The 23884-nt window shown below is 34.1% G+C and overlaps 1 long non-coding RNA gene and 1 pseudogene across 1 annotated transcript in view; both read right to left on the bottom strand.

Annotated features, from left to right (window-relative positions):
- Positions 1 to 11094: 11094 nt before the first annotated feature.
- LOC120233478 lies at positions 11095 to 11186 on the bottom strand (annotated as a pseudogene).
- A 4249-nt stretch (positions 11187 to 15435) lies between these two features.
- Positions 15436 to 23884, bottom strand: part of LOC120233474 — a 164910-nt gene continuing 156461 nt past the window's right edge. The window contains exons 2-4 of the long non-coding RNA XR_005528836.1: positions 18569 to 18692; positions 16490 to 16645; positions 15436 to 15564 (exon numbers count right to left, since the gene is read on the bottom strand). This is a non-coding gene — a long non-coding RNA (uncharacterized LOC120233474). The remainder of the gene's footprint in view (positions 15565 to 16489; positions 16646 to 18568; positions 18693 to 23884) is intronic.

Genomic DNA, 23884 nt, shown 5'->3' with positions numbered 1-23884 from the left:
TGTTCATAGCAGCACTCTCCACAATAGCTAAAACATGGAAAGAGCCTAAGTGTCCATCAACAGACGAATGGATCAAGAAGATGTGGTTTATCTATACCATGGAATACTACATGGCAATGAGAAACAATGAAATCTGGCCATGTGTAGCAACATGGATGGACCTTGAGGGGGTTATGCTGAGCGAAATAAGTCAGGCAGAGAAGGACAAATATCATATGTGTGCACGTATAGGAGGATTAGGAGGAACTTAACAGAGGACCAACTGGGAGAAGAAGGGGGGAAATGGTGGGGGAAAGGGAGAGAGGCAAACCATGAGAGACTCTTGAATGCTGACAAAAACTGAGGACTGATGGATGTGGGGGGGAGGAGGGATGGGCATGGAGGAGGGCACTTGTGGGGATGAGCACTGGGTGTTATGTGGAAACTAATTTGACAATAAACTATTTGTAAAAAATCAATCAATCAATCAATCAATCCAGATGTGGTTCCATGGGGGGAAAAAAAATTAGATTCTAATCAGCTGTCTGCCATTTATAATGTTTAAGATTATTATAATAAAATGGCTGATTCACTCTGCTATTTAAGAAAAAGAGAATCAATTAAAACTATTGGTAATATTAACTTTTTAAATCTTTATTCTCTACTAATTTCATAGGCATGATATGTTGATATAACTGTTAGAAAAGGGAGAAGGAAAAACCCTGGTTATCTGATTGCCTGAGAAGCCTGGAACCTTATCATATAGATGTTAATTAATATTGTATGTGGCATGAAGATTTTGTTTCCCAGAAAATTATAAAACAACGTTGTGCTAGTTATTCTACAGCACCAATATTTAGAGTTTTAAAAACTAAAAAAAAAAAAAACTAGAACACATTATATGATATTTGAAATATTGTATCACCAGAATGTTTTCTCAGGTCAAATACATATACCATGCAAGAGTAACCTTGTTATTATTCTTAAATATTTTTCTTTCAAATAAAGAGTTAATTTGGAATTACAATGGAAAATAAAAGAAAAAAATCTGAAAAAGTGATCTGATGACTAGGACTAATTAAATAGGTAATTTTTCAAGTGACATATGGAAGAATGAGAATAGAAAGTAATACCTAAAATAACTATAATTAATAAAATAGCAAGGCAGAGATGCATTTAACTAAACTTTTATTTCATTTATGTCTTAAATACATGAAATGCTGACTCAGATATTATATGTAAAATGAACTAACATTTTTTTCAATAAACCTCTGTGTTATTTAAAATTTTGTACTAAAGACTACAAAGTAACAGGAATATAAGTATCTGCATTCTTCAGAAAATAGTATAAAAATAATTACTGAGTTTGAAAATTATGCAATAAAATGACTGCCAGAAATACCAGCCTGACAGAGAAAGTTAACTTTTTCTGATTAAGAAAGAATTATTTAATTAAGTAATCTTCTGACTGACATTCTAAAGATTTCCAATATTTATATTGTATGCAATTTTAATAATGCAATTATTCCTCTCTTGTTTAACCATTATTCGAGTTTTCTTTGCAGTGGAATGCATTGTGAAGAAATGTAGTTTTCAAAATTGACTTTTATTTGGGAATATCAAAATGATAATTTTCAAAGTAGAAGTAAAATATACATAGGATCTCTTATGTTTGTTTTACAAAAATATAATCCTCAAAATTGTGAGTGGCAATGCATAGTAAGGTAGATTTTCATTTAAATAAGCCTATAAATATTAGATAGTCCTCAGGACTGAATTACGGAAAGAAAATTATTAGAATATAAAATGACATTCAATTCCATAACATTAAAGAAGTTAAAAACAGACTATCAACTTCTATGGCAGATTCTAAAATGAATCACAATTACTGCTCTACAGAAGCTTGTAATTATGGAAACAATATAGATATTTTTAAAGAATTTGGATTTTTAATTTTTAAAAAACTTCATTTATCTATTTTGAGGGAGAGAGAGAAATTATAAGTGGGGAAGGGCCAGAGAGAGCATGGGGAGGGGAGAGAATCCCATCAGTGCAGAGCCTGATGCAGGGCTCGAACTCAAAAACTGAGATCATGACCTGAGATGAAACTAAGAGTCAGACGCTCAACCAACTAAGCCACCCAAGAGCCCCAATGATATAGATTTTTTAATGATAACATAATTATCATTTATTGAATATCTATGAAGCAATAGGCATATTCCTTACTTAATGTACTTGGTGTTTTAAGATCTATTATTTCCCTTAATCTCCCAGGAATTCATGATGTATATTACAGAATAGGAAACTGAGGCTCAAGTTTTTGAGACATATGCAAAATACATGCAGACACATTATCTGCATACAGATCCATCTAATTCTATAGTTATTGCAATTCACAATGCAAAGAAATTGTGATAAATTTTCAAGTTTGCCTGCTGCATGGTATATGTTATTTTATAGCATATGCAACCTTAAAAAAATAACTGATACCACATCTATTCTCTTTGCTTTATGACATAGTCTATAAATGTGTAAGAATAAAACATTATAGAATCAGGATATAATACTGAAGAAAAACGCAGTATCATTGAGCATGCTCCTGTCTTAATTTTATGCAGATACTTACACTCTTGTCCACACAACATATTACTAACTCCCCTTGTCATTTCATGGTGAAAAAAAGAAAAGTATAATGGTTGCCTATACCAGTTATACCATTACATAAATATAATAAAAATAAAATTCTTTAGTGACAATAATTTCCATACACCTAATTTAAGTTTGTTCTTATTTTGGTTCAGTTGATATATAATGATGAAAATACAGTATCATATGGTTTCATTATTTTTTAAATTATTTTCCACTTATTTTTGAGTAATTAACAAATTCCAGTAATGTGATATGTATAATTGTACCTTCTTATAGTCATTTAATATTAAGTTTTTTTAAGAAAATTGACATATAAAATGGATTAATTTAAATCTTAAATATTCTTATATATATTCATTACTGAATTTTTAATGCTTTTATTTGTATGCTCAGCCAGTTATTAGAAGTCTTTAAATTTTCACATGTATATGATACAAATATAGTAAAATTTGTAAACAAGTCTTTCCCTTTTTTATTGGCTTTATTGGACTATTGTTTATAAACAACCTTAAGTATGGACATTAAAATTACAATAAAAGAGATTTTGAATGCTGGTGTATTAGTAGTCAGGATTCTCCAGAGAAACAAAACCATTCAGATGTGTTTGGAATTGGATCATGTGGAAACTAAGTCCCATGACCTGCCATCTGCAAGTTAGAAATGCAGGAAAGTCAGTGATATAATTTAGCCTTAGTCCAAAGGTGTAAGACATAGGAGAATGAATGATGTAAATTCTAGACCAACGGCAGTAGATAAGATGAAGTTTTGTAGTTCAAGCAATATGACTGGGAAAAAAAGGTAAATTTCTCCTACCATTGTTCTAATCAGGCCCTCAGTGGATTGACAAGGGCACAATGAGCCCACCAATTAAATGTCAATTTCATTCAGAAACACCCTCACAGGTTTACCTGGGAACAATATTTAATTCTGGAGCCTAGTGGTGCCAAGTGGACACATAAAATTAACCAACATACCAGCAACATAAAGAGTGTATAAAACCCAAATATAATTGGAAAAAAATTATACAGTTTGACTCCTTGGGCAAAAAATTATAATCACAAACTGATTTTCTTATAAAATTTCAAGGAGCAAATTATGGAAAATTAAGACTAAGCCATCTTATTTTTATTTTTTTATTATTATTTTTTTATTTCTAGGAGAGAGAGAGACAGCGTGAGCAGGGGAGGGTCAGAGACAGAGGGAGATACAGACTCTGAAATAGGCTCCAGGCTCTGAGCTGGCAGTCAGCATAGAGCCCGACGCGGGGCTCAAACCCACGAACCGCGAGATCGTGACCTAAGCGAAAGTCGGACGCTTAACCGACTAAGCCACCCAGGCGCCTCAAGACTAAGCCATCTTAAAATAAGTACCAGTATTCAAGCTTATACAATTTAAAAACATATTCCTAAGTGAATAAATAATTCTAGGAATCCAAAAATAAGATATAGGTAGACATTTTTCTGGAATGGTACCAGTATTGCAGGTTTGATATATATTTAATTTTATGATAGTCATACTTCATACCTCAGAGATATGTGAGTTTGGTTCCAGACGAAGTGAATAAAATTATTATTTTTGGGTTTCCCAGGGTTTATAAAAGTTATGTTTATACTGTACTATAGACTATTAGGTATACAGTAGCATTATGTCCAAAAAATGTACATATTTTTAAAATACTTCATTGCTAAAAAATGCTAACCATCACCTGAGCTTTCAGTGAGTTATAATCTCTTTTCTGGTGGAGGGTCTCCCCTCAGTGTTGATGGCTGCTGATTGAGCAGGACAGTGGTTGTGGAAGGTAGGGGTGGCTATGACAAAATTTAAAATTAAGACAACAATGAATTCTCCCACAGTGATTGACTCTTTATTTCACAAACAATTTCTCTGTAGCATGCAATGCTGTTTGACAATATTTTACCCACAGCAGAACTTTTAAGGTTGAAGACATTCCTCTCAAAATCTGTCATTGCTCTATCAACTAAGTTCATGTTATATTCTAAATTACTTTTTTGAATTCTCAACAATTTTTACAGCATCTTTACCAGGAATAGATGCCATCTCAAGAAACCATTTTCTTTGCTCATCCATCCATAAGAAGCAACTCTTCATCTGTTAAAATTTTATCATAAAGTGTTCTCTTCAAGCTCCACATCTAGTTCTTTTGCTATTTCCACTGCATTTGCAGTGATTTCCTCCAATCAAGAAGTGAGCCCCTCAAAGTTATCCATGAGGTTTGGAATCAATTTCTTCCAAACTTTCATAAATGTGAATATTTTGACCTTATCTTGTGAGTCATGAATATCTTTAATGGCATCTAGAATGGTGAATCTTTTCCAGAAGGCTTTCAATTAATTTTGCTCATATCCATCAGTGGAGTCACTATCTATGGCAACTATATTCTTACAAAATATATTTCTGAAATAATAAGACTCGGAATTTAGAATGACTCCTTGATCCATGGGCTAGGGAATATATGTTTTGTTAGCAGGCATAAAGATATAATGTTTTAATCTCACTGTACATCTCTATCAGAGCTTTTGTGTGAATAGGTGCATTGTCAATGAATGGTGATATTCTGAAAGGAATTTCTCTTTTCCAGAGCAGTAGGTCTTAACAGTGGACTTAAAATATTCATTAAGCTATGTTGTAAATAGATGTGCTTTCATCTAGGTTTTGTTCTACATAGAGGAGAGAATAGGCAGAGTTAATTTAGGATAATTCTTAAGGGTTTTCAGAATGAAAATGAACATTGACTTCAACTTAAAGTCACCTGCTGCATTAGCTTCTATCAAGAGAGGCCATTCTTTGAAGCCATGCATTGATTTCTCTTCTCTATGAAAGTCCTAGGTGACATCTTCTTCCACCATTAGGGTGTTTTGTTTACAATGAAAATGTGTTGTTTTTATAACTACCTTCATGAATTAACTTACCTAGATCTTCTAGATAACTTGTTGGGGCTATTATATCAGCACTTGCTTAGAAATGGTTGTAGCATTAATAATTGGCCTAATTTTAATATTGTTTTGTCTCATGGAAGGGGGGGCTCTGAGGAGTGGAAAAAAGATAGGAATGGATGGTGGAGCAGTCAGAGCACTTATCAATTAAGTTCATCATCATTTATGAGTATGATTTGTGGCCTCCGATAACAACTATAATAGCAACATCAGGGATCACTGATCACAGATCACCATAATAAACATATTAATAAAAAATTAAAATATTGTGATAATTACCAAAATGTGACACTGACATAAAGTGAACAAATGCTGTTGGAAAAGTGGTGCTGATAGACTTGCTCAAGGAACACTGGCCACAAACCTTTAATTAGTTAAAAAAAAATCTGTAAGTACACTAAAGTAAAGCACAATAAAATGAAATATGCTAGTACATTATTTTTCAGTGTCTTTTAACTGATTAAGATTATATAGCTATATCTTATGTATATGTATACATATATATTTCTTACATATGTATATATAAATTATCAGGGTAGGAAATAATATAGTCTGGCTTTAGAATAGTTTTATATTTATAAAACAATTATGAGAATAGTACAGTATTGCCATATACCCCACACCTTTTCCCCTATTAGCATTTTTTATTAGTATGGTACCTTTGTCACAATTAATAAACACCAATACATTGTTATTAACTAAAGTCTATTCTTTATTTGAATTTCATTTTTCCATTCCAGGATGCCAATGAGTATAGTGCATTACATTTAGTTGTCATGTCTCTTTTTTTTTTTTAATATTATTATTTATTTCTAGGAGAGAGAGAGAGAGAGAGCGTGAGCAGGGGAGGGTCAGAGAGAGAGGGAGACACAGACTCTGAAACAGGCTCCAGGCTCTGAGCTGGCAGTCAGCACAGAGCCCGACGCGGGGCTCGAACCCACGAACCGTGAGATCATGACCTAAGCGAAAGTCGGACGCTTAACCGACTAAGCCACCCAGGCGCCCCTAGTTGTCATGTCTCCTGAGTCTCCTGTAGACTGTGATAGTTCCTCAGAATTTGTTTTCTTTGACCTGACAGTTCTGAGGAGTACTGATTAGGTATTTTATAAGATGTTTATCAACTTTAGTTTTTCTGATGTATTTCTTGGGGTTGCACAGGTATTATATCTTGTTTTGGTTTTGAGGGAATGACAACAGAGATTAAGTTCATTCTCATTACATTATATCAAAGTCCATGTAATTAACGTGATATCATTATTAATGCTTACCTTGATCCCCTAGCTAAGCTAGGATTTTTCCAGTTTCTCCACTGTCATTTTCCACAATCTCCTTGGAATGCTATGTTATTTGCAAAGAAGTTACTCTGTATAACTCAAATTGAAATGATGAGGAGTTATGCTCCACCTTGTTGGAGGGGCAGTATCTGCATAAACTATTTGTAATTTTCTTTGGGAGGATGGTCTATTCTTTCTCATTTACATATTTAATAATTCATATCTGAATTGACTCAGGTATTTATGCTATACTGTAGGCCATAATCCAATCATATTTGTTCTCCAAACCTTTCTGGTGTGGGCAATTAGGAAGTCTTTCCATTGACATTTGTGTACTCCAACATATTTGTTGTTAGGTTTTTATTCTTATTTTTAATACCTTTAAATAGTAGTGCTAAAAAATGCTAAGATGCCAGGCTCATTCTGTGTATTCTCTGTCCAAGTCCTAATATCAGCCATTTCTCTAACTATCTCTCCTTGTTTTTACTGGAGAATGATATTTGAAACTAAGATTGGTCATGAAGTGTACTCCTTGCTACTGATGTCTTTGCTTCAAGATTCAGCTGGAAGAATAAGGAAGTACATGTGTGCATACTAACCTATGCATGTACACACATTTATAAATATATGACTATCCATCTCTCTATATAGTAAGCTAAATGTGAGTTTATATTGATTAGTCCAACTCTAACCCGTTACCACATATTTATTCTAGCATCCTCCCCTGACTATAGTCTTCCACTCCAATAGTGATTAACCCAACCTCCACCATTCCCTATCCATTTACTCCACTGTTCCATTTTTGTATATATGTATAATGGATTTAGAATTGTTAACCTGTATATTGTGGGGAAAAGCTTTACCAAGTTTAATATAGTGCTTAAGTAAAATTTCTCTTGCCTTCAGTCTTCTAGTGTATAGTCTTACTTTCAAAGTCACATAGAGTAGCACCTTTACCACCCCAAATTTCACAAATTTGTAATTAAAGGTGAAGCCTTTTGTTATAGTCTGAATTCCACCTCAGATCTCCTAGTCAACTAATTTCTTTTAAAAAAATGCATATATTAAGTTTCACTTGTGCCATAAAGTTCTATTGATTTTTAAGAAAGTGTTATGTATCTACCATTACAGTATTATACAGAGTAATTGGTACCCTAAAAAGTTCCGTGAACTTCACCTATTCAAATTTGTTTAAAATCTCTATAGTTTTGTCTTTTCTACAATGTCACAGGAATGGAATTTCAGCATTTCAGACTGACTTCTTTAATACTATGCATTTAAGACTCATTGAGGTATTTACAGAGCTAAAATGCATTGATGTCCCATTCCTTTATACATCTTCTACTGTTTCATTGTATTATGCTCTGTAGTTTATCCATTCTCATATTGAAAAATATCTTATTCATATTTTGGGTGATTATAAATATTGTTTTACTCATGTGCAGTTTTCTTGAGTGAATATACATTTTAAAATTAGTTGGGTTAAAAACCTTGGAGTTTATTTCCATAGTAAGATTATGTTTAGATGTTTAAAAAACCCTCAAATTTTCTTCCATGGCAGTTGACGACCTTTTCTGTCCCACCCGCAGTGAATGAGGGAGTTCCTTTTATTTCCTCACTATATTGATATCATTTTCAAAAATTTTAGTTGTTAAAATTAATGTATATTATAGTTTGTTATTAATTTACAATTTTCAAATGACAAATGATGTCTAGCATCTTTCATGTATTTTGTATATAGTGTTTGTATATTAACTTTTATCCTTTGATAATGCTGTAGTCTATTAATTATAAAAAGTATTTTTGGTAGATTTTAGGAGTTTTCTAAGTAGATACTTCTATTATTTACTAATAAAAGGTTTTCCTGTTGTGGCAAATGAAAGATACCTTTGTTTTGTATGGCTAAGTAATATTCCATTACATATATATACATACACATATATACATATACATACATACATATATACACACACACATATATATATATACACATACCACATTTTATTCATTCATCTATTGATGGATACTTGGGCTGCTTCCATAATTTGGTTATTGTAAATAATGCTGCAATAAACATAGCGGTACAAATGTCTTTTCAAGTTTTGTGTGTTTTGAATAAATACCCAGTAGTATAACTAATGGATCATATGGTAGTTCTATTTTCTATTTTGTCAGGAATCTTTATATTATTTCCACAATGGCTATACCACTTTGCATTCCCATCAAGAGTGCATGAGGATTCTTTTTTTCTCCACATCCTCACCAACACTTGTGTTTGTGTTTTTTGACTTTAGCTCTTCACAGTTGTGAGGTGATTTGTGGTTTTGATGTGGATTTTCCTGATGATTAGTAATGTTGAGCATCTTTTCATATGTCTTTTGGCCATCTGTGTGTTTTCTGTGGAGAAATCTGTTTTGTCTTCTGTCCATATTTTTGGTTGGATCATTTGTGGGTTTTTTGCTGTTGAGTTGTAGAAGTTGTTTATATATTTTGGATACTAACCCTTTATCAGCTATGTCATTTCCAAATACCTTCTCCCAAACACCTTCTCCCATTTTGTAGGTTGCCTTTTAGTTTTGTTGTTTCCTTTGCTGTGTAGAAGCTTTTTATTTTGGTGTAGTTTATTTTTGCATTTGTTTTCCTTGTCTCAGGAGACCTATCTAGAAAAATATTGCCAAGGCCTGCATCAGAGGAATTACTGCCTATGCTCTCTTTTAGGATTGTTATGGTTTCAGATCTCACATTTAGAACCTTAATCATTTTGAGTTTATTTTGTGTATGGTGTAAGAAAGTGGTCCAGTATAATTCTTTCTTTTGCATTGAGGAAACCAATATCATAAACCATTTGTTGAAAAGACTATCTTTTTTGCATTGCATATTCTTGACTCCTTTGTTAAAAATTAATTGACTATAGGGGTGCCTGGGTGGCTTAGTCGGTTAAGCGTCCGACTTTTGCTTAGGTCATGATCTCTCGGTTTGTGGGTTCGAGCCCCTCTTCTGGCTCTGTGCTGACTGCCAGCTCAGAGCCTGGAGCCTGTTTCAGTCTGTGACTCCCTCTCTCTCTGACCCTCCCCTGCTCACGCTGTCTCTCTCTCTCCTAGAAATAAATGAAACATTAAAAAAAATTTTTAAAAAATTGACTATATAATCATGGATTTATTTCTGGCCTCTTTATTCTGTTCCATTGATCCCTGGGGTCGTGTGTGTGTGTGTGTGTGTGTGTGTGTGTGTGTGTGTGTGTAAATACTGTTTTATTACAATTTTGTAGTATATCTTGAAACCTGGGATTTTGATACTTACAGTTTTGTTTTTTTTATTATTGCTTTTGCTGTTTGGGTTCTTTTCTGGTTCCATACAAATTTTAGGGTTATTTTTTGTTCTGTGTGAAATATTTTTGGTATTTTGATAGTGATTGAATTAAATCTATACATTGGTTTGGGAAGTACAAACATTTTAACAATATTTGTTCTCATAACCCATGAGCATGGGCTATCTTCCCATTTGTGTCATCTTCAATTTTTTTCATCAGTGTTTTACAGTTTTCAGTATACAGTTCTTTAACCTCCTTTGTTAATTTAATTCCTAAATATTTTATTATTTTGGTGAAAATATTAATGGAATTGTTTTCTTAAAATCAATTTCTGCCTCTTCATTGTTTGTATATAGAAATGTAACAGATTTCTATATAATTGTTTTGTATCCTGCCACCTTACTTAATTCACTTACCAGTTTTAGGAATTTTTGGGTGGAATCTTTAGAATTTTCTAGATAAGTATCATGTCACCTACAAATAGTGAAAGTTTTACTTCTTCCTTTCCCATCTGGATGCCTGTCAGTTATTTTTCTTGTCTGATGGGTGTGGCTAGGACTTCCAGTACTGTGTTGAAATAAACAAAATATATCTTGATTCGTTCTTTACCTTTATTCCCTAAAGTTTCTCTTTTCTTAATGTAGATATAAATTTCTGATCCGTTTGATTTTCCTTGTGTCTAATGAATATTTTGCAACATTTCTTGTAGAACAGGTCAGCTACCAAGGTGCCCTTCTATTTTTGTTTGCTTTAGAAAGTCTTTTTTCATTTTTAAATTTGAAGAATCATTTCCCTGACTATAGAATTCTAGGTTGGTGTGTTGTGTTATTTTTGTTGTTATTGTTAACATTTTAAATATTTTACTCTTCCTTTTTGCTGGTGATGTTTATGAAAAGTAATGTGATATTCTTTTTTTAATCTGTGGATGAAATGTATGAAATGATTTGCATGTCATCCCTTTGTAGGGGTCATGCTAATCTCTGTATTGTTCAAATTTTAGTATATATACTTCTAAAATATTTTTTTAAATATTTGTATTTACTTCTAGGAGAGAGAGAGAGAGAGAGAGACAGCGTGAGCAGGGAAGGGTCAGAGAGAGGGGGAGGTATAGACTCTGAAATAGGCTCCAGGCTCCGAGCTGGCAGTCAGCACAGAGCCCGACGCGGGGCTCGAACCCACGAACCGCGAGATCATGACCTAAGCGAAAGTCGGACGCTCAACCGACTAAGCCACCCAGGCGCCCCTAGTATATGTACTTCTGAAGCAAGCACTACTCTGTAATTCTTGTTGCTTCATTGTTTGTGTTTTCCCTTACCCTGGCCTTTTTTTTTTCTTTTTTTTTTTTTAGGATTTTCTGTTTCTCTTTAGGTTTCTGCATTGCCAATATAATTTTCATATATATGTTTAATTTTTGCTGGTGTTTAATGTTGACATTCTTTGAGTCCCCTCCTCTGTGGTTTGATGTTTGTCATCTGTTTTGGAAAGTTCTAAGCTAATATTTCAAATATTTATTCTTTTCATTCTGATGTGTTGCACTTTTTAACAGTTATAGGATATTCTCTTTCATTATCATTTTTGTTTATTTCAGTTTAGAAAGTTTCATTGTTCTATGGTCAGATTCACTATTTCCTTGGACATTTCAAGTATATCTATAAGACCATCAAAATTATTTGTCATTTGTGTCAGTGTTGTTTTTTTTCAGCATTTACTTTTGATTCTTAGAGTTTCTATCTTAGAATTTATGTAACCTATCTGCCCTTGCATGCTATTTTAACATATTAATTATAGTTACATTAAACTTCCTGTCTTATAATTTATATCTGTGTTATATCCTAGACTATTTCTGATGACTTGTCTCTTCAGTTCTTGCCTTTAGGAAAGCCAAACATGTTGTATCAAGGAATAGAAACTGTCTATAGGCCTTTAATGTGAAGAGCTATATTATTTTGACTAATTATTTGGCTGTCTTTAGTGTTTGTCATAGGTACCAGAGATTAAGCATTCATTGGACTCCTTATTTTTGTCTCCCCTCTTGGCTCTGGAGATTTCCTATGCATTTATTGATTGGAAGGAGTCTGTGTCCCTCATCCCCCTTGCAAGAAAACAAGGAATCTTTCTCAGATTCTCACTTTGAGAATTTGGTGGTGGTCCTAGAAGTAAAGATTATAAAAATGTAGGGTTCCCCAGAAGTTGTTACTCATCCAAGTCCATACTCAGCTTTAGAAAGGCATCAAAATAAGCATTTATGTTATTTCCAATTTATTTATTTTTAAATGTTTATTTTTATTTTTTGCAAGAAAGAAAACAGATGAGGGACAAAAGAGGGAAAGAGAGGATCAGAAGCAGGCTCTGTGCTTTTAGTGCAAAGTGAAACCACAAGAAACCACAGGACCATGACTTGAGCTGAAGTCATATGATTAACCAACTTAACCAGCCAGGCATCCCTGTTCCTCTTACTTTATAGTTCCAGTGGCTTCTGTCCCAGGTAAGCAGATATCAGTTGCTTTATCTTTCTGAAAGTACATGTCTCTCCAGATTTCAGAATAATGATTTGCTCTCCAATCATTTTTCCATGATGAATACTAAAAAAAATTATTGACTTTCAGTTTGTATAGCTTTTATCTTATAATGTCATGAGTGACAACCTCTGTCACTTACATGGTACAGCAGCATCTAGAAGTTATTTGGATGGATTAACTCCACTTTGAGCTTCAAACCCTTGGAGGAAAAAGTATTTCTTTTCTGGGATAAGCAGCATTACCTCTCTGTGCCTTGCATTACTAATTTTAAGTAGATAATATTACCCACCTTATAGAATTGTTAAAAAGAATAAATAACATAGTTTTTTAGGTTTATTTATTTATTTATTTTGAGGAGAGAGAGAGAATCCCAAGCAGATTTCATGCTGTCAGTGCAGACCCTAATGTGGGGCTCAAGCTCACAAAATATGAGATCATAACCTGAGCTGAAATAAAGAGTTGGACTCTTAAGTGACTGAGCAACCCAGGCACTCCAATATAAGACAAGTTTTGATCACAATTCATGGCATCTAGAAAATGTTTAAGGATATTATATTCATTTTTCCTCACAAATGTGCTCTCCATATAAATAGTTGCAGACAAATAGCTCTACCAAATGGCACAGGCATAAACATAGGTATTTTCTACACCACACTTCTGTGTACATGTTAGAAATATGGATAGGGTTATTTGTACTAACACGGAACTTTACTGGTCCACAGAAAAAAATTTCTCTACTTAGTACAGTTACTCTAACAAAAACAAAGAGGCCCTTGTTTAGTAGTTGAAAATTACATGATAAATATTCATGAATATAAAAAAAATAGATGCACTTAAAATTTTACATACCTCAGGCATAGGCTATTAGTCATCTTTGAAATAATTCCTGTATTACCAAGACCTTATTATAAGACAGAAATTTTGGTTTTCTATACATATTTTCCTTACTGTGCTAAAACCAAAGTTTGGCTTATTTGATTGTGATATCTAGAATAATAGTTTGAGATGTAATGTGATCTGTTATATCTTAATTACTAACATTAAATGAAAATATAAAATGTATGCCTTCACCTTGAATTGGTGGCTTTAGACTTAAAATATAATAAGCAGTGGTTTCCTAAGTACTAAAGGCCAGAGATGGAAGATAAGCATTTAAAAAGATGTTTGTAGAAATTATTAATCCACATCAAAAACTATTATCTCATTTCTCTCACCTGATTTAAGATTCATTTAGTTATAAGTGAAGAAATGAATGACATAAATGTGAAGGTTTAGTTAGTAGTCCTATACTTAGGTAATAGTATTTTATAGCAGCAGGTTACTCAGGCCTCAAATATTTCTAGTAAATTTTCCAATAATTATAATATGGGCTGAGCTCTGCCCCTCCCCCCACAATATTCATATGTTTAGGTCCTAACCTCCATTACCTCAGAATGTGACTATATTTGGAGATAAGTCTTTTAAAGAGGTGATTAGTTAAAATGAAGACATAATCCAATGTTACAGGTATTTACAGAAGAAATTAGGACACAAACATATACAAAGGGAAGACCATGTGAAGACACAGTCAGAAGACACCCTGTGCAAGCCAACAAATGAGGCCTCAGAAGGAACCAAACCTGGCAACCCCTTGATCTAAGAGAACTGTAAGCAACTTAATTTTCTGGTTTAAACCAGCCACTCTGTGGTTTTTTGTTATAGCAGCTCAGCAAACTAAATAATAAGAAAGAATAAAAAAATATATGAATGGAAATATTACAATAGAAAATCCAAAAGGCCAATGTGCATTTAAGGTTTGTATTAAGTTTATTTATTTTGAAATGGGGGTAGGACGGAGAGAGAGAGAGAGAGAGAGAATCCCAAACAGACTCTGCACTGTTAGCACAGAGCCTGATGTGGGGCTCAAACCACAAATTTACCTGAGCCAAAATCAAGAGTCAGATGCTTAACTGACGGAGCCACCCAGGCACCACAGGCTGAAAACATGTTCAAAACTCATCAGTAATCAGGGCAATGCAAATCAAGCACGAATGAGACAGCACTTCATAATTACTAGATTAACAAAAATTTAGAATATAAAAAATGTCAAGTAGTGCCAAGATTGTGGGGAGATAAAAACCTTATCGTGCAGCTAGTGTAAACTGACACAAGCATTCAGGAAAGCAGTCTGACACAATTTAGTTAAAATGCAGACAATCCCTGTGGCCCAGTAATTCTACTTGTTTATCTATCCCAGAGAAATTCTTGCATTGTATGCTAATACTCACCTTAGAATAATTTGTGGTAGCAATTTGGATGGATGTCCACAACTTGGGGCATAGGTACCACTAAGGAGGAGTTGAAAGTAACAGTTTAGATGCACACATAGCAACTTACATGGATCACAAAAATATCAATGTTGAGTGGGTAGATAAGAGTCTTAGTTTGATATATGGTATGGTAATACCATTACATAATTAGAAAAACATACGCACACTAAATAATTTTAAAGGACAATGAGATGAATTTTAAACAGTGGAATACTTGCTTGTGAGTGTAAGGCAAGAAGAGTGGCCCTCAAAAAAGAAGATACAAATGAAGTGTGAGTTTTTTTTATCATCTATATGATTCATACATATGTATGTATACACACAAACATATATATTAAAGTTAAGGAAAACATGTAGACATATTTATTTTTATGTCTGGCCCAGTGTAAAAAATCAAATATTTGGGGTGACTGGGTTGCTCAGTTGAGCAACTGACTCTTGATTTTGGCTCAGGTCACGATCCCAGGATTGTGAGACGGAGACCTGCTTTGATCTCCGGACTGAGTGTAGAGCTTGCATGACATTCTGTCCTCTCCCTCTGCCCTTCATCCTCACTTGCATGCTCTGTCTCTAAAAAAAAAAGAAAAAAAATCAAATATTTAATTTGAGTGAATGATTACAACAACAATGCCTCCTATAACACAACGTGTCTTATTGGATACTGTTGTTTTCTTTCCACGTGTCATATTAGTTAATCATCACATCCCTAAAATTAGGTACTATTTTAAAATTTATATTGAGAGAACGAGCATGTGGCTCAGTAGGGGAGCAGCAGAGAGAGAATTTCTTTGTGGTGTTTGATCCCAGAGCTGTGAAATCATGACCTGATCCCAGATCAAGAGATGGATGCTTAACTGACTGAGCCACTCAGGCACCCTGAAAGTGGGTACTTTTAATAACTCCGTTTTACACATGAGGCAGCTGAGGCAAAGAAATATTTTAAATTTTGTCTACAGGCTTAGGGCCAGAAAACAGCAGAGTGTGGATGTTAAACATATGTTAAAGCACACCCAACAACTGCCCCCCGCAACATAAGTTGTTCAAGGGAGTAAGGGATATAAACTTAGACTTAATTAAAATTAAGGTAGTTTTATTTACTTCAACATTAAAATGTTATATGTATATAAATATATGGATAAAACCTAGGGAAATAATGAATCACCAAATAAAAAACAATATACCTGGATCATCTTGGCTAATTGTGATGGGAGGGAGAGTTTGTATCTGGTTAGGCAAATTTGGAAATTACTGTCTTTGGATAAAACAACACCAACATGGAGCAATTTTATAAAACTAATAACAATGTAAATTTGTTTCTATGAATGTGATAGCATTATTTACTCTTTATATTAATTTGAATAAAAATTTTTACCCTTGAATTCTATAGACTTTAAAATTCTACATTATTCTCTATAATGCTGTACTAGTTTATTAGGGTTGCCATATCAAATTTCCACAAACTGGTTTCTTAAAAAAATAGAAATTAATGTCTCACAATTCTGGAAGCTAGAAATCCGAAATCAAGATATTTGCAGGACTGGTTCCATCTGAGGAACTATGAAGGAAAGATGGGTCATACTTCTTGGCTTTCTCGATGACCATTTTCTTCCTGTGTTTTGTCACATGTATCTCTCTGTGTCCAAATTTCCTCCTTTATAAAAAAAAAAAAGACAACAATCATATTGGATTAGAGTCCACTCTAATGATTCCATTTAACTTTATTGGCTTTGCCTTTATTAACTTTATTATCCAAATATTATCTATTATGACAAGTAATTTTACAATTTGTATAGTTTTGGCAATGAGGACATAATTCATCCAATAACAAATGCCTATTAGTTATTTCCTTTGATAGTGGTTTCATGCTTGTGCTATTTATTTTAGAAATGGTTTTATAATGACATTTACCTAATATACCTTATGCTTCTTTAATCATTTATTTTATTAGGAAACGATGGGTGAAGTAGGATATTTTTTTCTAATAGTGGCTGAGAATTAGCTATAGTAGTATTAGCTTACACTTTATATCAGTCCAGAGTCAGTATGGGATGTTTCCCAATTCCAAAATTGCAGATTATTTCTGTGAAAAGTTTCTTTGGTTTTGCTTTAAATTGAATCTTATAATTTGGTTATTATAGTTCTAGCACTAACACGAAGCATTCATAGATTTACATGGTCAACATTGAAGTCAGTGGGTAAATATTTCAATTATAATTATCAGAATAACTTTCCTTATTCATCAGGATTATTTTTGGTATTTGATGATATGCCCAAGGTCCACTGATGAAAAGATAGACAGGATAGAAAATAAATAACAGAAAGAAACTGATATTAGGAAAGCATTATTTTTTTCACTTGGCTATCAAAAACAATGATTAGAACAAAGCATCTGGTTTTATTCTATTCAGACTTTGCATATGGGGATTGAACAAAATAGATGTCTAAGTTTGGGGTCTCTGTGCCAGGAATTTAGGTTTTTACAGTATGTCTCTTTAATAGGGCCCAGACTCCCTGAACAGAAGGCAATTCCTATTCCTGGGATAAGGGAAAAACACAAATACCAGAAAACACAGGTACTATTAACTGTATCTTAAGACCTTTTGAATGTGGCTTGTTGAAGGATTGTAAAATCCAAGTTTAAGATAATAAACAAAATTTGCAAAATTTGTTATTTAAGAAAAAATGAACATTCATATAGAAGCATAATATTAAAACAGTAGCAGTCAGGCTAAGCAAAAAAAAAAAAAAAATACTTTGTTTCATGTAAAAGAAAATTAGGCTAAAATGTTTGGCCACAGTCAAGGGCAATATATTTTTGTGCTTATTAGCTTGAAGTTTGAATAACATGTTGTTTATACAAAACAAGTTTGACTATACTCTTAATTAGATCTTTTTCCCAATATTTACATATACGATTGCAAAACATCTCCCAAGAGTCTAAAGACCTCATGTTCACCTATTATTTTAGTTTCTTACTTGAATTAATTTAAGTTTTGAATTATTATACTTTCTTATACATCCTGTTTTCCTTACTTTGCCAGCTTAAGTTGGAAATATTCCTTAGTTTCCTCATTATTACATCTCTTCCAGACACACACCCAATTTAGAAAGTACATCCAGACATATATATATGAGAGGAAGGAAAACATTTTGCTTTATAGTTTTGATCTATTTTGCTATTCCATGCCATTTTGGCCCTAGCCATCAGCCTGTAAAACTCATCAATATAAATTCTTATGCAAAAACTTTTGTTGCTAATTCAATTTTATTCCAAAGTTTTGAAAGGAAATCTATCCTTCCCAGCATCAAAGTAGATGACTGTATAATTTCTACCAAGCTACAGTATTTAAAATCTTCTAAAATATGAATTAGTAGGAAAATGAAGATGATAGAGGAGGAAGCTCCAATAATCAGTCTTTCTAAGAAAATGTCTTTTGAGTTTCTAAGAAATATCAAAATCAACGCTTATCCATATTTCAATACTAGCCAAATACTTGCAGCATCAAGGGCATTGCTTTGTAAAAAAGTTACCTGTACATTTTGGTGAATTTTGGTGTGGTTTACTATTACCAACCTAGGAAATAAGGATTTTGCCATCCAAAAATTGTGTTTGGTTGTTTTGATCTCTCTGGCCAACTGGAAAAGAGGTAAGTTATTGTCTCAATCCCCTGAGTCACAAGTGGATTCTCACACAGCATCTATTGAAAGAGTTTAAAGATAAAGAATACCTTTATTATTTTCATTGATTATTGATTCCAGGAATTCAAGGAAATCGCTGTGAGTTCACTGACTGCTGATAGAACTAGACAAAGGTTTCAGTGACTACGCCTAACAAAAAACATAGACTTTGCAAAATAATCTCACTAAACAGATAAGTGAAGCCCCAAATACCAATAACAGCAACAAAAATACCAGGCATAAAAAGAAACAGGAAAGTATTGTCCAATCAAAGAACAAAAAATATCTCAGAAAAAAATGAAGTATGAATCAGCAGAGAATATCAATAAAGATAAATGATAAAAGAAACTAAATAGAAATCATGGAAATGAGAGATACAATAGTGTAAATAAAACATTTATCATATAGGTTCAACGTCAAATTTGAGAAAATATAAAAAAGAATCAGGGAACATGAAAATTGGACAATTGAAATTCCACAGTCTGAGATTCAGGGTGAAAAATGAATAAAGACTAAGGAATTTTATGGGATATCATCATGCATGCCAACATATACTTAGAGTTTGAGAAGGATGATAGAATGAGAGAGGATTATGGTACAATGCTGGAGTAGGCAGAATCCTGATTCTATCTCCTCACTTACTCAACAAATGCTCTGGAAGAATCTAACTATTATTTTGGAACTTTGGAGTCTATTGGAGACTTGAACAGTAAATTATGGTTAATTTTGGTCAGTTTCCACTTTTTGAACAGTAGCAGCCACATCAGATAGCCATGTATATATTTTTGATACAGCTTCCACGCAGTTTGATGGAGCCAAGGAGGGTAAAAAGGACCCTGTCCACCAAATATCAGAGATATGTGCTCTTCTGATTGCTGACACTGATTTCAAAAGTTTAGATAACGAGGCAGACAACCACTGGTGTTGCTCCTCCTACAATTGTAACAGTCTGGCGGTTCCATTAGGCTCACAACAGTGTTTCTGCCCTTTCTATTCTCTTTGATGTGAGAGTCTGTTCTACCAGTTTGGAGGGCATTTTTCTAGTTTACTTATACTGTTCTCTGTGTTGTCTAGTTGTATCCCTGAGACAAGTTAAGCTTATTCCATTATCTTCTCCAGAATTCTAAACATTTCACTATTTTTTTAAAAATCAATCAAACTAAACTAAAAAAGAGACTTATGCAGGAAATATGGAACAAAAAATCTATAAAGCACTTATTCCACCTATTCCACTATCTTCTTCACAAGTCCAAGCATTTCACTATTTTTATTTTTTTTTTTACAAATAGTTTATTGTCAAGTTGGTTTCCATATAACACCCAGTGCTCATCCCCACAAGTACCCTCCTCCATGCCCATCTCCCCCCTCCTCCCTACACCCATGAGTCCTCAGTTTGTTCTCAGCATTGAAGAGTCTCTCATGGTTTGCCTCTCTCCCTTTCCCCCCTTCTTCACCCCTATGGTCCTCTGTTAAGTTCCTCCTAATCCTCCTATACGTGCAAACATATGGTATTTGTCCTTCTCTGCCTGACTTATTTCACTCAGCATAACACCCTCAAGGTCCATCCATGTTGCTTCACATGGCCAGATTTCATTTTTTCTCATTGCCATGTAGTATTCCATGGTATAGATAAACCACATCTTCTTGATCCATTTGTCCGTTGATGGACACTGAGGCTCTTTCCATGTTTTGGCTATTGTTGAGAGTGCTACTATGAACATTGGGGTACATGTACTCCTATGCATCAGCACTCCTATAGCCCTTGGGTAAATTTCTAGCAGGCATTCCACTATTTTTAAAACTCAGGCAAACACAAAAGATGGCACAGGAAATAAGGGTGGGGGGGGAAGCTATAAAGCACATAGAAACCAAATAGCACAATGGCAAATAAGTTTCTCCTTATCAGTAATTATTTTAAATATAAATGGATTAAATTCTTCAAACACTGTGTTATCTCTGAGACTTATATACACAGGCACAAATTGGTCAAAAGTTAAAGGATATTCCATACACATAATTCCAAAGAGAGGAGAGGTGGGTATACTAATATCAGACAAAATAGATTTTATATTGAAGTTTTTATGAGATTATATAAATTTTAATACAGTTAGAAGATATCAAAATTAGAAACATTTACACATCTACTAACAAACCATCAAAATATGTGCAATAAATCAATAGAATTGGAAGAAGAAATAGACAGTAGTTGGGGGCTTTCATAACCCTCTCTCAGTAATGGATAGAACAGCCACACAGAAGATACACTAAGGCAATACCAGACTTATACAACACAATAAAACAACTTGATTCAACAGATCTAGTACAGAACATGAATGGATGATGGATAAGCAAAATATGGTATATAAATACAATGACATATTCTTTAACTTAGAAAAAGAAGAATTTTCTGTTTGCTGGGAAGATGGCAGAATAGGAGGATCCTAAGCTCACCTCATCTATGAACACCCTGACAACTATGCATTCCAACTTTCCCTACAAACAACCGGAGACTGGCAGAATAGATCTTCCACAACTAATTCGAGAGAGAAGGCTACATCAAAAAAGGTAGGAAAGATAAAGAAATATCAGGCACAAAACTCCTGATGACACTAACTGCAATGGGAGGGACAAGGGGACAAGCATGGAAGAACAAGGGGATCAGACCCCACACCAGGCACCCTTGCCTCTAAGATCTCACACTGACAAGGTGAATCTTCATAATGCCTGGCATTGAAAATCAGTCGGGCTTAGCTTTGGTAGAGCCAGAGGGCAATAGAAAACTGAGTTCCTACCCTTAAAGGGCCATTATTTGGTGTGCACCAAATAAATCAGTCTGAGATGAGGCATAAAAGAAACAGTTTTAAAAGAGCCTAAAATATATGTAAAGAAGATTTAATGACTAATTTTAGGATGTGTGCAAAAGGGGCAGGGATTTACAATTTTTCTCTGGAACCAGAGGAGCTGGTGAGCACCCTTTTTCTTGCCTGTCCCTGGCCTAGATAGCTGGACATTTGTGGGAGCCAGTGCTAGCACTCTCTATCTACTCTGCTAGCACATGAGCAATGCTACAATGTTTCCCTGTAGACTTGCTTCACCCAATCCATCCACCCACTCTGACAGGTACCCCTCCAAAGAAGCTCCTGCCCTGGGAGGAGAAACCTAACCTTATACACCATGCACTCAGCAAGCCCTGCACAGCAGTGTATCCACAGCTGTCCCAGAAGCTAAGTGCAGTCAGGTAGGCTGAATGCTAGTACCACCCATCAGCAAGTCTAAAGAGGCTGCATCTGAGCCTCTCAGTTGGCCACACTGGGAGAATGACCTACACACCATTGTGCCCACAGCAAGTGAAACAGGTCATTGCAGCCAGCTGCAGTAAGGTAAGGGCCACTTATACCCAACAATGTGCAGTCAGGGACAATAATGCTATAGGACAGCACCGAACCTCCTCCTCCTCTTCTTTTCTTTTTTTTTTTAAGTTTACTTACTTATTTTGAGAGATGCAGAGACAGCATGAGTAGGGAAGAGACAGGGAGAGAGAGAAAATACCAAGCAGGTTCCACACTGTCAGCACAAAGCCTGATGCAGGGCTTGAACACATGAAACCGCAAGATCATGACCTGAGCTGAAACCAAGAATTGGACGCTTAACCAAGTGAGCCACGCAGGAGCCTCAGCACAGTACCTCTTCTATGCAAGGTTAATTTTTCAAACTAGGAGACATAGCTGACTCATCTATACCTTGAAACAGAAAGTTAGACAAAATGAGGAGACAGAAGAATAAATCCTATATTTAAGAATAAGATAGAACAACAGTAAAATAATGAAGTGAAACAGAGATAAGCAGTGTGTTAAATAAAGAGTTCAAGGTAATGGTCATAAAGCTACTTACTAAACTTGAGAAAAGAGTGGATATACCCAGTGAAAACTTCAACAAAGAAAGAAAGAAACAAAAAATTATACCAGAGCTTAAGAATACAACAATTGAAATAAAAAAAAACCAGAAGAAATTAACAGATTAGAAGAGGCAGAAGAATAACTGAGTAATCTCCAAGCCAGGGTAATGGAAAGCAAACAAGCTGAATACCAAAATAAATAATAAATAAAATGAGGATAGGTTAAGAGACCTCAATGCCAACATCATTCCAATTATAGGAGTCCTAGAATAAGGAGATAGAGACATGGGGTCAGAAAACCTATTTTAAGAAATAATAGCTGAAAAGTTCCCTAACTGAGGGAACTAAACAGACATCTAGATCCTCTAAGCACTGAGAGCCTCAAGATGAACCTAAGGCTGTCTACACAATGACACAATTAAAATGACAAAGATTAAGGATAAAGAAAGTATTTTAAAAACAATTACATATAAGGGAAATTCCATAAGGCTTATTTGTGAACAGAAACATTGCAGGCCAGAAGAGAATGGTGTGATCTGTTTAAAAACTTTCAAGCAAGGCTATTCTACCTGGCAAGATTATTATTCACAATTGAATGAGAGATAGAGATTCCCAGACAAACAAGAGGTAAAGGGATTCTTCACCACTACAACAGTTTTGTAAATGTTAAAGGGATTTCTATAAGCGGGAAGAAAAGGCTATGGATGTTAAAATACAAAAGTAGTAAAATCAATTAAATATAATTAGGGATATCCAAGTTAAAAAGATGTTTCTATAACATCAGTAAACTTAGAGGACAAAGGAAAACTTTAGAACTCTTTGAATGTATTTGAACTTGTGATCAACTTAATATAAACTGGAGAAACATTAGATATTGTATATGAATTCCTTGGTAACTATAAACCAAAACCTTTAATACACCAAAAAGAGAAGGAAATTATTAAACTATAGGGAAGAGAGAAAAAAAAGAAAATAACTACAAAAATAAAATTAACAAAAAGGGAATAAGAACATATCTATCAATAATGATTTCAAATGTAAATGGACTAAATGTGCCAGTGAGCAGATATAGGGTGAATGAATAGTTTATAAAACCAAACCCATCTATATGCTGCTTATAAGAGACTTACCTTCAGACCTACAGACACATACAGACTGGAAGTGAAGGGATAGAAAAAAATGATATTAGGTGCAAATGGAGGCAAAACTAAAACACCCACAAGTATAGCAATAATTAAGTCAGACAAAACAGATTTTAAAACACTCTAACAAGAGACGAAAGAAAGGTTATTACATAATGATTAAAGGGGTCAATCC

This window comes from Hyaena hyaena, unplaced genomic scaffold, assembly GCF_003009895.1.
Source record: "Hyaena hyaena isolate Hyena2069 unplaced genomic scaffold, ASM300989v1 scaffold_92, whole genome shotgun sequence".
Lineage (NCBI taxonomy): Eukaryota > Metazoa > Chordata > Mammalia > Carnivora > Hyaenidae > Hyaena > Hyaena hyaena.
The sequence above is the reverse complement of the archived record's forward strand: the minus strand, read 5'-3'. Positions and strand labels throughout refer to the sequence as shown.